Genomic DNA, 19205 nt, shown 5'->3' on the forward strand with positions numbered 1-19205 from the left:
TCAAAATAAAATAGATAGAGAAAGAGAAAGAGAGAGTAGAACCTAGTTTTGAAAAGATTAGAAGAGAGAGAGAGAGAGAGAGAGAGAGAGAGAGAGAGAGAGAGAGAGAGAGAGAGAGAGAGAGAGAGAATTATAAAATTGAAAACAAAACAGATAGGGAAAGGTAGAACAGAATATAGTTTTGAAAAGATCAAAAGATTGAGAGAGAGAGAGAGAGAGAGAGAGAGAGAGAGAGAGAGAGGATGACTAAAAAATTGAAAATAAAGTAGTTAGAGAAAGAGGGAACAAAATTTAGTTTTGAAAAGATTGAGAGAGAGAGAGAGAGAGAGAGAGAGAGAGAGAGAGAGAGAGAGAGAGAGAGAGGTGATTACAAAAATAAAGAAAAATAGACAGTGAAAGATAGAACAGAATATAGTTTTGAAAAGATTAAAAATTCAAGAGAGAGAGAGAGAGAGAGAGAGAGAGAGAGAGAGAGAGAGAGAGAGAGACATTCTGTTGCACATGTATTTTCAACTGCTACCGTCGTTATTTGATATCTCGAGATACGGATCACGTTCTTCTTAACAAACTATTCCAGCTGAACCCAAGGTTGTTTTTGACTTTTTAAATAAGCACTGTCCTCAAAATGTCTGCTACATATCCTACTGTTAGGATGATTGAATTTGTCTTTTCTACGACAAACATGAATCCACTTTCGTCTTGTTTCTGCATCTTTAGGGAAGCGAAAAAATGATGTGCCTTCTTTCTTTCTACCATGAGAATTGCAACCAAACACTGCACAAATAAATGGCATTTCTCGAAAATTACTCTATATGATAAAACGGTAACCCACCCACAAGTGAGCGTACCTGTCTACTCTCTTTACCTTGGCTGAACCTACAACACACACACACACACACGCATATATATATATAAAATATATATCCACTTTTATTTTCGTTACGATCAATAAATATGAGGCTGAAATTCCCTAACTATAACTAAACCCGCCCTTTACAGTGTTACGCACGAAGAGGCAAAAATACGCAAGCAATGTCCTAAAAACACGCACATAAACAACATGAATCTTACAATATACATACAGACATATACACGAGTGCTGTGCTTCTATGAAACTGCTTCGTTTGATCTTCCCGTTCAAAGGCATAAGGATATTTTCCTTTTAATATTTCTCCTCCATATCCTTTATCATCCTCTTTTTCATCACCCCCATTTATTGCCTCATTTTCTCGTTGTTTATTTTGTTTAATTTGTCTTTCTCCTTCCCTTTACCATCTTGTTATTTTTCCTCATCTGTAGCTTTGCCATTTTCCTTTTTCGTATCCTAACTCTTCTTTCTTCTTACCATTTTACAAGCCTCTTCTTATAACCCTAACTCCCTCCTCCTCCTTCTCCTCCTCCTCCTCCTCCTCCTCCTCCTCCTCCTCCTCCTCCTCCTCCTCCTCCTCCTCCCTTTCCTTTTTCTTTGTCATATCCTAATTTTTTTCTTTCTTCTTACCATTTTGCAAGCGCCTCCTCCTCCTCCTCCTCCTCCTCCTCCTCCTCCTCCTCCTATGCCATATTCTTCTTACCACACTGCAAGCCACTTCTTATCCTCCTCCTCCTCCCTCCTCCTCCTCCTCCTCAGTCTCTAGAGTTTTTGGCACCCACTCATCTAGAGCAGACCAACTCACTTTCCTTTTCCTTTTTTCTATCTTGCCAATAGTCATTGTGTTGTATGAACTTGGCAGCCACAACACCAGAAGAAAAGAAGACAAGTCAAAAACAACTGCTTCTGCAGGAATCGCGAACTCCTAGGACTTCTTCAGGCTTCACTCTTTCCCATAGGCCCTCCTTCTTGGGGGCGTGATCAGTCAAAAACAACTGCTTCTGCAGAAGTCGCGAACTCCGAGGACCGCTTCAGGATTCTTGCTTTCCCGTAGGTCCTCCGTCGTGGGGGCGTGATCAGTCAAAAGCAACTGCTTCTGCAGGAGTCGTGAACTCCTAAAACCACTTCAGGTTCCACTCTTTCTTATGGGTCCTCTTTCCTGTGGGCGTGATCAGTCAAAAACAATTGCTTCTGCAGGAGTTGTGCATTCCTAGAACCACTTCAGGAATCACGCTTTCCTACAGGTCCTCCTTCTTGAGGGCGTGATCAGTAAAAAACAACTGCTTCTATAGGAGTCGTGAACTCCTAGGACCACTCCAGGTTTCAATCTTTCGTATAGGTAATCCTTCCTGGGCGCATGATAGGCCTAGCATTAACCTCAGTCTTCTGACAGGGGTTGCTGGAATCCTCCTACTCCCTCGGGGGAAGATGAATATCCGTTCTGATCTCAAGGTTTCTAGGGGCGAGTGTCTAAAATTATTTGGCAGTGGAGAGTGAATTTGGTTAATAAACATATTGTATTTACGTCTTGATATATATATGTATACATATATATAATATATATATGTATATATATATATATATATATATATATATATATTATATTTATATGTACATGTGTATTTATATATACATACATTACATACATACATACATATACACATGCATATATAAATGTATATACATATATTACAAATATATGGGATGGGAAACTATAAAATGTTTTTTTCTGATTTTAAGTGTTGTTAAATTCTGGCGTGAAATGCTATCTGTCACCATGGTCATATTTTGGAGCATGGCCATTTTATGAACAGTTTACATGTAACGTTTCGAGTAAAATCCTATGATAAACTGCTTTCTTACCCTCGTGTATTCATAGTTATTGTTTTAGATTTATTTCCAGTTCTATCAAGCACAACATGCAACCTAATATCCACTTAAATTAGTTAGAAAAGACAACTCCAAATGGTCTTCTTTGCCCGTCGCAGTTCGAACGATAGATAAAAATGAAAGCATCATTTGAAGTTTTAAAACTCCTTATCTCTGCTTTCCAAGAAGTTTGAAATGATGGAATAACCAGTTGGTGCTAACAATTAACCTGGGAGAGAGAGAGAGAGAGAGAGAGAGAGAGAGAGAGAGAGAGAGAGAGAGAGAGAGAGAAGAAATTATTCAACCTGTCTGTTGAGGGTCATGTACTCTGATGTCCTTCAAGAAGAGAATAAGGGTATACAGGGACATGATAACAGATATAATCCCCCATCTTTCCAGGAGAGTGCCCACGGGACGGGCAGCCGAATGCCCTTTAAGACCTATCAGTCTTTTCTTCTAAGTGAAAAATTTCACTTAGAATTCCATTTGACTGCACCTCAGTTTGGCCAGTATATTAGAGACACCCTCTTGCAGAGATTCAAATTCTCTTCGTTTGCGTAAGACAGGAAATATTGAGGCTTCGAGGAATGGAGTGGAATATGAAATTTAGGCCAAAGGCCAAGCACTGGGACCTATGAGGTGGTTCAGCTCTGAAAGGGAAATTGAGAGTAAGAAGGTTTTTAAAGGTGCAACGGGAGGAAGACCTCGCAATTGTACTGTAAAGCAATTGTTAGGAAAAATTGGAAAGTAAGATGGAAGAAAGAGAATATGGACGGAAGTATAGTAAAATGAATGAAAGGCGTTGCAGCTAGGGGCCGAAGGGACGCTGCAAACAAGTAATGCCAACAGTGTACCATGTGAAGTGCACTGACCGCGCACTGCCTCTCCAAGGTCAAAACGTGTGAGAGAAAATACAATGAGTGAAGTGAAATGCCTCAATAGTGTAAAATCCTTCACTTTGTGTTGAGATTCTACTGAAAATCAGGAGCGCTCAGCAACTGTCATCAGCTAAGACAAACAGCTTCCTAGCCGTGTACTTGAATAATGGCGTTATACTGGATAGGGGGTTCCATGATTAAAAACATTCTCTCTCTCTCTCTCTCTCTCTCTCTCTCTCTCTCTCTCTCTCGTGAATTGCGGGCTTCCCTAGAGCTATAAGCCTAGCTAAAAAACAAAAGTTGAGACTTGGGCGATTAGCACCTCTGCCATATTTTCTTAAACCCGCTCAAACTTTTCAGGAAAAAGGGTGATAATTTGGTAGATTTGGCTTTTTTTTTTTTTTTTTTGAGCGGCGTTGCCATTTCCTCGAGTGTATATGATTAAGGGAAGTGACCGCGGGTCACAGTACTAAGAAGACTGCCTGTCATCTCTCGCCATTCGTCAGTACAAACGCAAAACACGAAGATCAAAACATTACACATAGACCTTGTTGTTCATTTTTCAAATTGCTCAATACAAAATTTACTTAAAGGTGTGAGTGTGTGTGTGTGTGTGTATATATATATATATATATATATATATATATATATATATATATATATATATATATAATTATACCTTTTGTGTATATAAGTAAATACGTTAACATATATGCATGCATACACATGCATATTGTACATTGCTTAAAAACGAAGTCACTTGTAAATAAAAGCAAATATCTGGACAGTAGGCCCGAAAATGTCCACTCTCGGGATTAACCTTAACCTCGAGATTAATCATGAAAATGTATCTTTTCGGATTAGGATTCAGTACCTCCTTCAGCAAGATGGGAAAGTGTCAACGCCGCTAACTGTAGGAAAGTCTCAACCTTTCGTGGCTTCATAGGCTGGCTTAATTCAAAATTCTCTCTCTCTCTCTCTCTCTCTCTCTCTCTCTCTGTGTGTGTGTGTGTGTGTGTGTGTGTGTGTGTGTGTGTGTGTTCGTCATTTCGTATGTTACTCGCCATTTTGGCTATTTTTGCGTGAACGTTCATCCTGGACTGTTATAATAGTTCGTCAATCTGCATTAACGAAAGTTCCTTAAAGACTAATTTTGCTCATTACGAATAAACATATTTTTAATACGTTATATTCATTAAGCTTTCACAAAAGTTTCATCACTTCTTCCTGTTACGGTTCAATCAAAGATGAAAATTTTTAACGTAAACCTCCACCAAGTGACAGCATATGGTACCGTTTCTCACTCAACGAGATGGTAACATCTCGGTCTTGTCCTGGTTGTTTAGAGCCCCACCGGAGCCCCGTTGGCGCATGCGTATTGCCTCGGTCTATCCTTAGACAAGCAGCCCATCGCTCGATCATCGCGTCGGTAGTACCTGAGGAATGCGTCTATTAAAAACAGCGACCTGCAAAATATAATAAAGAAAATAACAAATTTAAATCGTATGGTATAATATTAATAGAAATAAGATAATGAGGCAGTGATGAGACTGAGTACTGTAATTTCAGTGATAATGTCCATGAAGAATGAAGGCATACGATTATAGATAACTCCACGTGGACTGTAGCAGGGGCTTGATAGACCTACCTGGGTCGTTTAGTCCTTGTTATGACCTGGTTAAAAACTTTTCGTGCCCACTATACCGCCTGGCTTAGGAAGGGTGTCCCTTCTCTTGTTCTGAGAAGCTGAACCTTAGCGGTTTTTGGCTTGTCACCCCTTTTATTTTCGGTGTAGTTCAAGTTTGTGTCTTCAGCCTTTGTTGTTTTGTTATTAATTTCATAATTTAATCATCCCCGCTTTCCTTAGTTTATTTTTTCAGTTTTCTATGCTTTGTTATTTCTTATTTTACACACACACTCTCTCTCTCTCTCTCTCTCTCTCTCTCTCTCTCTCTCTCTCTCTCTCTCTCTCTGTTACTCTTACACATCTTTACTTTTTGTGTTGTTCTAAATGTCGATTTGATTTCAACTAGTTCAGTGTGAAGTAGACAGTGATATACTTTCACCAGTCAGTTACCTGTACCTTTGACCTCAGAAAACAAATAGATAAATAGATAAATAAGTAAACAAGAACAACAGAAGCGGGAATTACGAGTGACGGAGTACAGCGGAAGTGCAAGGCTATTTTAAAACGGCAGCAACTGCTCGACTTTAGACGCACCGGTTACATCACTGGGTGTACCATACAGCCTGTATTGACTCCAGCAGTGTAAATAACATGGAATAGATTTGTTTAAATCAAATAACTTCAAGCTGGTAGGCCTTTCTTCTTTGTCAGAGGCTGGTCTAGTCGCTTCCCTCATGGTCTAGCCCTACATTTCTGCTCTCCGTAAGCCTTGTAGTTTTCTGTGAAAGAAAACTACTGTGCCGGTTTTGTCTGTCCGTCACAATTTTTTTCTATCTGCACTTTATCTGTCCGCCCTCAGATCTTAAAAACTACTGAGGCTAGAGGGCTGCAAATTGGTATGTTGAACACCCACCCTCCAATCATCAAACATACCAAATGGCAGCCCTCTAGCCTCAGTAGTTTTTATTTTATTTAAGGTTAAAGTTAGCCATAATAGTGTGTCTAGCAACGATATAGAATCGGCCACCACTGGGCCACGGTTAAAGTTTCATGGGCCGCGTCTCATACAGCATTATACCGAGACCACCGAAAGATAAATCTATTTTCAGCGGCCTTGATTACACGCTGTAGCGGCTGTACAGAAAACTCGATTCTTAAGCGCATTTTGTAATTGTTTTATATTTTTCCTCAGGGTTTATTTATTCTCATTATAGTCTTTGCATTAAGGAAATTAAACCTGTTTTTATTTTTCCCCTTTTCCTTACACTCAAGCTGTGCTACAGCCGCGCTTAGGAACCTGCTCGTTCCCAGTGTATATACAGTGTATGTTGCATCGCTACAGTATAGGTCTATGGTGGTTGAATATTGGATCGGAACTCGGATTAGTTTTGTTTTTTAATAAATATTTACTGTCCTGGATTTTCCCATTCTTTAAATATTTCTTTTTTAAAGAAGATCCTGAGACTCGGCTGCTTGAAATGAAACGGTCAAGGGAAAATTGCGCAAATTCCATGCCTTCTGCTTGAACATGAAATATCCGCCTGATAGCAATAAATGAAAGGATTATATTGCCGTTTGCTTTGCAATTCAGTCTAAAATCGGAGAGCCAATACAAAGATGTATATCCATTGTGATCTGAGGTAAGAAGAGGAACTTGATGTCATCAAAAGTGTACGAGATAAGGGGAATACCTCTCATAGGAGTAACTGGCGGGAGCACTATTTTCTGTCATGATCATGCGCATGCTTTATTACATATTTCCATCTTACCTTATGTAGTATATACTAATCAAACACAAGATGTAAGCGATTTCATACAAGCCCAGACCTTAGACGAAAGTTCGGTGGCCTTTTTCCGTTTTTAAGATTGCTAATTCATTCGAAATGCGCCTTTACCATAGCCTTAAGCTAGCCATACACCTGCAGATTTGATCGCTCATGACCAACAGATATGGAATGCGAGAGATGAAATCTGCCGCTCTACTCACCACTAACTGCACAGACTAAATCGCTCAGATATCCAACTCCACCTCCAATGTGTGTTCAGCAGTCGTGGCAGGCGTACGTGGGCAAACCAACCAGAAAAGTCATGGACGATGAGAAAAAGCATTAGCAACCTTGGTGATATGTAGTGCTATGAAGTCCAGAAAGCGGAAACGATCGTGTTGGACAAAGAAATGGCTTCAAAGAAGAGATGAATTTTCTCATATGACACTTCTAAAAGAATTGAAAGAAAATAACCCAGATGATTTTAGAAATTATTTGCGAATGTCAGATGAGGTATTCCAAGAAATACATGCCACTATTGCCCCCTTCATACAAAAGCAGGATACGATGCTCAGAAAGGCAATCAGTTCCGAACAAAGATTAATAGCAACCTTGAGATTCCTGGCAACTGGGAGGTCTTTGGAGGATCTTAAATTTTCAACTGCTATTTCTGCACAGTCTCTGGGAAACATCATACCTGAAACCTGCAGAGCTTTATGGCATGCCCTACGAGACCAGTATCTCTCCTATCTCTCCTGCTGTCAGCCACACACTGACTATTCAACCTGTGGAAGGAAAGAACTCTCGCATTTATCCATAGACTCAGCGATAAAATCTGTACGGGGGTAAAAACTTCCAACATGATGGAAGATCAAAATGAGCGATTTGATGTGCGAGGTTTTATCTTTATCGCCCCATACACAGGCAGATATTTAGGAGATTTGGTCCGTAGCGATCAAATCTGCTGAAACTGAGCGATCAAATCTGCAGGTGTATGGCTAGCTTAAACCCTTCCTGACGTACCCTGTCCTACCTAGAACGTCATAAGAGCCCGATACTCTAGCGGGCAAGCACCTCCCAAGGCCCCTATCGCCAGTTAAGCTGTCTTAAGCACCTTCACCTGAATCTTCGAATGGTACTGGAGCTGTCATCTAGCTTCACTGTGCTTCTTATGGGTCCTTGACAACTGAATACTCATACCTTGGTGATTTAGCTTTTACTTTTTTATAAAGAGGGATTGTGTATAATTATGAATGTGTCAGTGTGCCTGAGCTAGTGTAGGAGGGGGTGATGGTGGGTGAGGGGAGGGGTGAGCGGGGCGTTGTAGATCTAGGGCAGTGGTTTTCAACCTTTTTGTGCCCGTGGCCCATTTTTAGCATCCCCAAATACTCATGACCCACTGCCCTTCAGAATTGTGTAATGATGATAATAGAATTATTATAAGGCATTTTCAGAACACTTTATTAGTTTTACATTTTCATTTATGGAATTATTTTTCAGAACACCTTATTAGTTTTACATTTACATTTATGGGATTATTTTTCAGAACACTTTATTAGTTACACATTTTCATTTATGAAAGAAAGCACTGGCCTGCATTTACTGTAAATAAATCATGTGCATTGTAATAAAAACTCAAATTACACATTTTCACCTATGAAATTAAGCACTGGCCTGCATTTACAGTGAATAAATTTTGTGCATTGTAATCAAAACTCAGATTCCACTTTCCCATTTATGTAAGAAAGCACTGGCCTGCATTTAGTACTGTAAATGATTTTTCATTTTTAAATACTGTTTTGAAGATGTCCGTGGCATGGCCCTCCCTCAGAACTGCCCATGTCCCACAGGTTGAAAACCACTGATCTAGGGGCTGCTCTGAACTTTGACAGACACGATAAATTCGAGGGCAGAAAGGGACGTTATATTAGTCAGGATGTAACAAGCAGAGAGTCTCTCAAACTAGTAATATTTTTCTAATGTTCCATCTAGACGCCTATGGCATTTTCCAGAGGCTAATAAGAAACACTGTTCTGAGGTGCCTTTCTGTTAGTACTATAAAAAGCTTAAAATTTATTCTACAGGTGATTAATTTCATATGTAAATTACCAAAGGGTACGAACACTTACGGTGTCCTAGTAAATTTATGCTCTTTATAACCTTAACATTAACATCTCGAGCGACCATTTCCATTGTTATTAATTTCACTCACAGTCTGGGAAGACAAGACCGTGATTTCACCGTATTAAACACGCTGTTATACTGTATATTTTCTCATCTCTTTCCCTTGTTACTGTAAGAGTGGTAAAAAGGGAATCCATTTTTACTTCTGTGCCCTGATGAAGCAGCTAAATTTTCGATAGCCAGGTCATAGTATGAAAAGCGTGATGCCAAGAACTTGGGATGCCAAAGCGGTACACATTGCGTCAATCAGTGGAGACATCTGGCAACTCGCCAACGCTGCCACTTTAATATTACTTCATTAACATTACCCTGTCATTCGGTAATCGTGCTTTTTGTAACGTGTTTGCGTGTTTAGATACGTTGTTTCAGGGCCAATGTTGCTAACTGCCCATGGTACAGCCTCTCCTTTGCTTCGACTTTGCGTAGTATGTTTGTATGACGAGTTTTCTTCTTCCTTTTTTTCAATGCCACCTTCTTTCTAGTACTATATCACACTTTTGCTTTTCTTTTCCTCCTTCTGTTTATCAAGAAACTGTTAACGAGAAATGTTCTAACCAACTCATTCATCTCTCTCTCTCTCTCTCTCTCTCTCTCTTGGTGCAGTGGTAATGCTCTCAGCTCACAAACGAGGAGCTCCGTCTTGTAAGACCTAGGCAGTGATTTAACTAACCGTTTGTTAGCCAACTGTAGTGTGTCGGAACTCCGAGTGGAGAGAGAAAGGAAAAAATAACAGACATGAGTCTGTTATTTCATGAATAAACAAGAAAAAAATGCGCCGAAGTTTCTTCGGCGACATCGAGTTTTTCGTACAGCCGCTACAGCGTATAATCAAGGCCACCGAAAATAGTCCTATCTTTCGGTGGTCTCGGTATAATGTTGTATAAGCCGTGGCCCATGAAACTTTAACCACGGCCCGGTGGTGGCCTATTCTATATCGATGCCAGACACGCGATTATGGCCAACTTTAACCTGAAATAAAATAAAAACTACTGAGGCTAGAGGGCTGCAATTTGGTATGTTTGATGATTGGAGGGTGGATGATCAACATACCAGTAGTTTTTAAGGTCTAAGGGAGGACAGAAAAAGTGCGGACAGAAAAAAGTGCGGACAGAATAAAGTGCGGACGGACAACAAAACCGGTACAATAGTTTTCTTTGACAGAAAATTAAAACGGAAGGACCTCGGTGAGGTTATTCTCCTAGGAGTGAAATGATATTCTCTCTCTCTCTCTCTCTCTCTCTCTCTCTCTCTCTCTCTCTCTCTCTCTCTCTCTCTCTCTTTCTCTCTCTCTCTCTCTCTCTCTCTCTCTCTCTCTCTCTCTCTCTCTCTCATTGTATGACGACACCCAGGTTAACAGAATGTCCAGTTGCATACTTTTATCAGGCACAACGTCATAAAAGTTACTCATTTGTTGACATTGTATTTAGAGGTGCGTTAACTCATCGCCGAATTTTGCTCCGTAAATCTTAGAAATATCTGTTTAACTTGTAAAAGAATTCCAGGACATCATCTTTTACTCTACAACTTTGGAACATTTCCCAAAATCCACGACTGACTCAGTTTCATCCTCTCAAAATGGAATTATAAACGTCATTATTTACCATTTGTAGTTATTCATAATATTACAGCTGTTTCTTGTTAAGCTAAAACTAGGCCTATATTATTTTGTTGCTTCAGTCACTTACCAATCAGTACCGTTGGTAGAGTACAGTACCATATGACGCACAACAGACAGATCTTGAGGGAAAAGCAGTGATTAGAGCTCCCCTCGGTCTTCCAATGAACAGGACAGTGATACAGTGGAGATACACCGTAAGGCACCCACGTAGGTCTATTGGTCATCTTGCTGCTTGGCACTGATTGACAGAACCAGGTTGTGGTGGTGTAAGGTAGCTTTTGCTACCAGTAAAATGATCCTGGTTCCATGCTCTCCTTGTCCTAGCACGTAAATATGGACATAGTAGAATACTTCCTACGTGTGTTCCCTGGGCAGCCATGGGTCAAGGAGACGGTGAACGTTAAAAATCTACGCTTATTATTCATGTAGTGTCGTGGAAAGAAATGATAGTCGCATAAAACGTAGCTGACAGTATTATGGCGCATTTTCTTCCTTCTCAGTTCACTGTATTTTGTTTGCACCTCATATAACTGTTATAAGAATCAACTGGGCCTCGTTTCAAGGTCAAAGTGAATCGCATGAGCATGAAAAACAACTGTGGTGACAACAATGGGAAATACTATAGCATAATACTCCGTCTTTCAGGCTGTTTTTTTTTTATCGTGTTGTTTTGTCATCAGTTTTGCAGACATCACCGTTTCTGTGGTATTTATTTACAGGAAAAAAAATATTGCAGATGGAACTTACGAAATTGTTAGAACTTGAAAACACTTGTCGATAAAAATTAGTAATGTAATATTAACTGTGCTTCTGATTCTGTGGATTGAGTCAGTTTTAGGTAGTTCTACAGAAAAACTCCGTGGAGCGCTGTGTTTAGTACCAACCCTTCGGCGATGAACTTGACATAAAAAAATTATATAAATTTCTCAAATTATCTCGGTAATTTTCTGCATTACATGCACCTTTTTCTACATTCAATAAAAGAAAAAAAAATAATAAATGATAAACGATACCTCCGTGCGAAGCTCTTGTGTAGAATTGCCAAATTTCGTGGGTAAAACTGAAGACTACTTCGCGCCCACCTGATTCGGTAACAGCCAGTTTACGCGCAAAATGGGCGCCGTGTTTAGTATCAGCCCCTTTAGGATAAAAGTCAAAACATCAATTCAATATAGCAAATATAATCATAAGCAAAAGGCATAAATATGAACTAAAATATAAACAAAAGGCGGTAAATATTCCGGTCGGCGACTGGCGGGAACCAGGTCGCGGTAAAAGCTCTCAGTTTTACCATTATAAGTTTGAGAATAAAACGAAATTGTAGATAGTCAACTCTATTCGATAGACGGAAGGATACTTCACTACCATGCGCATTGCAACACACAAGTGGCTCTATATTAGTTACGGTTCGAATGAGTTCTCTTTGGAATTTCAATTTTATCAATAGAAAACGTAAGTGAAGCATTAACTAAATCATTCCTCGGAGGATTTTGTTCTTAGGGCGATTTTGACCTGACACTTGGTAGGCGAGGCGATTAACGCTCAGTGGCGTCGCTGATGGGGTGGGGGGGGACTAGCGCCCCCCCCAGTGAGATCCCCCCCCCATGGCCATCCCAGTTGAAATCCCCTTTGTAGCTAAACTTTAACCATTTAGTGGTCAAAAGCAGAATTATAGTTATAGGTTTTTAACACAAATGACATGTTTTCTCATGGTATTTTGGTCTAACTTAATGTTATCAATTTTTGTTTGAAGTGATTGGAACTATAGTTACAGTTCTGAATAAGTGCAATGCAATTTGCTGCTGATGCTAAGAGTTAATTTCCAGGGAGAGGAGATGAAGAAAGAGTTAGGTTGAAATTTTGAAGAGATTTTGGAGGGTCATAAGTCTCTTGTGTTATTGATGGTATGCGCTATTTTGATATATTTACATGACAAGTATATTATACTATAGTTGAAAATTAAAACTTGATCACAGAAATTAGGGTAGTGTTGAATATAAGGTTGCGAGGAAATTTACATCACAGTATTTAATAATTTGCATAAATAAGAGTTGAAAATTAATTGAAAATTGAGCTCTGTAATTCAAATGCAGGTTTGTTAATTACTAATACTATTATTTTCATTCATTCACATGGATATATACACTCGAGAATAGTATATTTTACTAATTACAGAATTGGCATTAGTTTCGTGTAATTTTCTTTGGACCCCCAAAAAAACATCTTGGCCCCACTGATGGAATGCCAGTTACGCCACTGTTTACGCTATCTCAGAGGGAGGTAGTACTTGGTTATTTCTTTGTCCAGTTCAAACTTATTTCGCGGTTGTATTATATCGCTGGACCTTATTTATTTAGACTTTGAAATCAGTCGAGAATATTCCACTGATATATGGCGATTAGCCAGGTCGTGACTCATGAAAACTTAAATTTTTAAATTCTTCACATTCAACGGATCTTCCCACCTAAGATGTATTGTTATAATATTTTTCTTCTTCAGATTTTCATCAACAATTTAGAACCATTATCTGCCACTTCATTCAAAATGAAACGCGTATCAGATCTTGTTCCCTTTATCAACACATTTACCTGCTGTCAAACAAAACTTTCATCTCCGAGCTGAGCGGTAGAATATTCTATTCCACTGAAGTAACAAACGTTGTTTGCTAAGCAGAACTGTTCTTTTTTCTCGCTGTTGACTTAAGATCATACCTAGCAATAAATGAAAGAACCAGCCAATAAGAATGAGGCATCAAGTGGTAAAGTGCTTTACAAATTAAGGAGCTCATATGACTGATAGCCCTTTCAGGGTCCAGAGAAAATTTTAATTCCGTTCTCTGGACTTTGAGACAGTCTCCCTCCAAAGGCACCTTAGTTATTACAAAAGAGAAGGATTACTCCCCTGTAATTTTAGTGTATCTCTTAATCTTTATATATTTCCCTGCAAAATGCCTCTAGCATCTGTAGCAGCTAATTCACCCCCACGTGCTACAAGGAGCTGCCTTAATCTGATTGTTGGCCAAATAAACAATAATACCCAGTCATGTGTTCTGCTCTGTGGCGTGTTCTGCTCTGTGGCACCTTGTCTTGGCCTTCTGTTGCCCTGGGTACGAGTTCCTTTGCTTGAGGGTCCGTTCTCGCCACCCAAACTTTCTTTTTGCCTCATTTATACGTTTTATTTATTCATCTGGATAGAGATGGTACTTGTTAAATAAGTAATTCCTTTAAATGTATTTCATTTTATTATTCTTACAATTTGTGTCTGTTTTCATCATGTTTTTGTATTATGCATTACGTGATCTATATATATATATATATATATATATATATATATATATATATATATATATATATATGTATATATGTATATATATATATATATATATATATATATATATATATATATATATATATATATATATATATATATATATATATATATATATATATATATGCTCATGGCTATTGCATAGAGAAGATGATATAGGATGGAAAACATATTGAGAACATTTTGAATATAATTATAAAGCCGTGAAGTACTCTGTTCAACCATATGGAATAAGTGTAATGATTTTGGTTTTTTACTTGGACCTGTGAATAATAATAATAATAATAATAATAATAATAATAATAATAACATTGGTATATCAGTATGTCAAACTAATGGTCCGCAATTTGAAATTGTCGATCAGAACTGAAAAGAATTAGCTGAAATTTATCTGCTATTTCTTCGCCATTACTTAGACCATTTAACAGCTTTGAACGGTGGCTGCTATGCAAAACATTTTTACTTTGTAACAGTGACATTAATGGTTATTAATAGTGCTTCATAGCAAAACATTTTACATAGAAATTAAAAAAGCTCCCAAGGGGATGGAAGTCTTTTAGATACTGGATTCTCTCTTCTCTCTCTCTCTCTCTCTCTCTCTCTCTCTGGATGAACGAGGAATGAAAGATATTAGTTCATTTCCTAATGTGCGTCTGTTAGTCTAGGCAGTAAATTAACTGAATGGCCGCTAGTAGACTGTTGTGAGACTCAGTTTTGGTGAAGAGAGAAAATGTAGATTTAGATTTATGAACTGGAATTTTGAATTCAAATGATGATTCTAATGGAAGAGGAGGTAACTGCAAGAGAGAGAGAGAGAGAGAGAGAGAGAGAATGTAGAGAACTGGATTTTGTAATTGAGAGAGAAAAGAGAGAGAAGAAAAGGTACAGCCAAGAATACCCAGTAATGAGTGGAGGTGGATAACACTAGATCATAATAAAATTTAAATGGTTACAAAATAATCCTGTATTCATCACTCTCTCTGTACCCCCACTTACTAACATAGTAACATATTTGCTTCAAGCATTTAAACCAAACGCAATCCCCCTAACCTCAACTCATAACAGGGTCTTATGCATTCCATTCGGGAGTGCCCACTGAGGGGACTGTTCGTTGCTTTTGACTGAGGAGCAATCAACCCCCAGATTGTCCTATTTTGGAAGGACCCCAGGAGATTGGCGGCCGGAAGTTGAAAGCTGAAGGAGGAGGCTGCAAGGTCTTCTTCCTTAATAACTCTGGCGGTGGCTGTAGCACAGATGGCGTCTCCTAGTTTCGTTCAGGGGGATGTTGTTTCTGAATTGTGCATTTCTGCGTGTTTGTTGTTCAAGTTGTCGACGTTGGGCGAAGGTGTTTTACGATGCAAGGTTGTGATTTGTTTGTTACTGAGTTGGTAAATATTTTATAGCTTCGCGGTTGTTGGTGGGTTCTATTTTGTTGGTGGTGTAATTCGTTTTTGACTTACTAGTTGTGTATCGTACTTAAATAAAATTCTCTCTCTCTCTCTCTCTCTCTCTCTCTCTCTCTCTCTCTCTCTCTCTCTCTCTCTCTCTCTCTCTCTCTCTCTATATATATATATATATATATATATATATATATATATATATATATATATATATATATATATATATATACATATATGTATATATATACATATATATATGTATATATATTTCTCTCTGCAGAAATATATATATATATATATATATATATATATATATATATATATATATATATATATATACACATATATATATATATATATATATATATATATATATATATAATATATTATATATATGTGAAATCGACTAACATGCAAAGCCATAAACACAAGCGAGAGAATCTTAAAAAAAACTCATGCACCGAAAACAACCAAACCGGAATTACATATCATTAAAGAACACTTCCGGAAAAGCGAAAGCACCTTTTAACGTATATTAAGCATTCGTTTAAGCATTCGCTCAAGTATTCGTATCAGGTATAACGTAAAACCGTTCCTTTCGGCACCGACGCCGTAAAACTGTTATCGGAGCTCCCCCATCTCACTGGAACGAACATCATTGTAATTCCAAAGAGGAGGAGGAGGAGGAGGGAGAGAGAGAGAGAGAGAGAGCATCATTGTAATTCCAAAGAGGAGGACAGAGAGAGAGAGAGAGAAAGAACATCATTGTAATTCCAAAGAGGAAGAGAGAAAGAGAGAGAGAGAGAGAGAGAGAGAGAGAGAGAGAGAGAGAGAGAGAGAGAGAGAACATCATTGTAATTCCAAAGAGAAGGATAGAGAGAGAGAGAACATCATTGTAATTCCAAAGAGGAGGATAGAGAGAGAGAGAGAGAGAGAGAGAGAGAGAGAGAGAGAGAGAGAGAGAGAGAGAGAGAGAGGTAATTCCAAAGAGAAGGATGAGAAGAAGAGAGAGAACATCATTGTTCCAAAGAGGGAGGATCATCATTGTAATTCTCATCATTGTAATTCCAAAGAGGAGGATCATCATTGTAATTCCAAAGGGAGGATAGAGAGAGAGAGAGAGAGAGAGAGAGAGAGAGAACATCATTGTAATTCCAAAGAGGAAGAGAGAGAGAGAACATCATTGTAATTCCAAAGAGGAGGATAGAGAGAGAGAGAGAGAGAGAGAGAGAGAGAGAGAGAGAGAGAACATCATTGTAATTCCAAAGAGAATGATAGAGAGAGAGAGAGAGAGAGAGAACATCATTGTAATTCCAAAGAGGAGGATAGAGAGAGAGAGAGAGAGAGAGAGAGAGAGAGAGAGAGACATCATTGTAATTCCAAAGAGAAGGATAGAGAGAGAGAGAGAGAGAGAGAGCGAGAGAGAGAGAGAGAGAGAGGTGTGTGTGGTATGCAGGGAGACACAGTCGGCTGGAAATAAGTAGGTCCTAATTGCTGATAATGGTAGAATTAGGCCCAAGGTTTCAGGAGTGTTTCCCTTCCAAGGATACTCGAGTTCATTAAGGACTAATTAACTAGAATTCCCTCCTCCCTTCCCCCTCCCCCCAAACCCCACCCCCACACTCCCCTCCTCAATAGAAAGTGTTGTCACGCCTTTTCGGACTCGAACTCCGACAGCCCTTCCCTGACTGATAAACTAATTGAATTTCCGGAACCTTTGCGAGAGCTAACAGGGAAACGGAACTGTTTTACTCGTCTCTTAATTATTGTCGTTCAGCACTTCTGTTAGTTCAGTGTGTCTGTGTATATGTCGTCAACGCATACGGATGGCAACTTGTTAACAAACGAGGTTCGTAACATAGTTCTGGCCACTTCATCTTATAAATACGTTAAGAAGACAAGGGCTACACTATAGAGGCATCCACCTATGTATTTATATGCATATACAGTGTATATATATATATATATATATATATATATATATATATATATATGTACATACATATATATATACATATATATATATATATATATATATATATATATATATATATATATATATATATATATTGTATATATATGTATACATACAATCACAAATATTAATCTATAAACACCTCAGTACTGAAGTTACTTTGCTAGAGAATAACTTACACCTAATAAGAATCATATGTAATGAATGCATTTGCCCCAGACAGGATTCGAATCTATACCTTTTGGGTTTTGATACAGAGGAAAGATGGCCTCATTTACTCCGCCATCTTGGTAGCCGAATGGATAAGTACCTGTTTCATCTGTATCAAACCCAAAGGGCCTAGATTCTAATCTTGGGTGGGCCAGATACACTTCCCTTGAGATATAAGTTATTCCTAAGCAAGTATTGAGCATTGTGGCGCCCTTATTTTGACACAAATTGACTCTGGTATACAATCATAGCTGAGTCAACTGGTGTGAGGTAAGCAAGTTCCAATCCCTGAACTTTCACCTCTCTACCACTGAAGTACACACACATATATACACACATATAAATGTATGTTTATATATATATATAATATATATACATATGTATATATATATATATATGTACACACATATATATTATATATATATGCGTATATATATATATATATATATATATATATATATATATATATATATATATATATATATATATATATATATATACATATATACATATATATAGATAGATAGACAGGTAGATAGGTAGACAGATAGATAGATAGATACACACATTTTTGCTACAAAATTTTTTTGCACGTTCGAACAAGAACATGAACTACATACTGCGCAGGTTAGTGAGAGCCAGTGTTTTCCCCTCGGGGACAAATCCTGTCACCGTTATTACGAGAGAGAGAGAGAGCGAGAGAGAGAGAGAGAGAGGGAGGGAGAAATCTCATTTCATCTGACTCTCTTTAGAAGGATGGAATGTCACCCAGTGGAACAATTTCAGGTCTACGCATTTGGAGAATTTTGTAGAGAGTAGGACTTGGGAAACTGGAAGCATTTGCATGCTTTTATTTTCTCTCCCTTACGTCTGACGGGCTGCCAAAGTTTCCCGGTACTTCTGTAAAGGTAGTCTTATCTTCCATTACATTCCTAAGACTGACTTTTACTTCCAGGCACTCCTTACAACTGTCATCGTTTCCATGCTCTTTCTGGAACAACATTTTCTCTCATTAACTCAAACGGTCATTTCTTCCACACACTTTCTAGAAATGTCTTTGCTTTCTCGCGCCTTTTGGAGTTCCCGTTGCTTTCACCAGCTCTCGGACTGTCTCTGATTCCATGATTCCAGTTTCTGGATATGCCATTACTTCCATTTGCTCTCTGGAACTGTCTTTAATCCAACTGTGTTTAAAGCAGTTTGCAGACAAACGTGGTCCTTCCATGTCGGTTTTTGATCTACCATTGCTGCAAAATTATTTCCAGGTACTCCCTAGAACTGTTGTGACTTCCATAAACTCTGTAATTGCAGTTGGTTCCAGGCGCTTTTTAGAACTCCCACTGCGGCCATACACTGTCTGGAACTGACATTGCTTTCCTGCACTTTCTCAAGGTGTTCTTATTTTCTTGGACTTTCCAGAACTTCCAGGTGCTTCTTAGTACTTCCATACACTTTTTAAAAGTGTATGGAACTAACATTGGTT

Source organism: Macrobrachium rosenbergii, chromosome 24 (assembly GCF_040412425.1).
Source record: "Macrobrachium rosenbergii isolate ZJJX-2024 chromosome 24, ASM4041242v1, whole genome shotgun sequence".
Taxonomy (NCBI): domain Eukaryota; kingdom Metazoa; phylum Arthropoda; class Malacostraca; order Decapoda; family Palaemonidae; genus Macrobrachium; species Macrobrachium rosenbergii.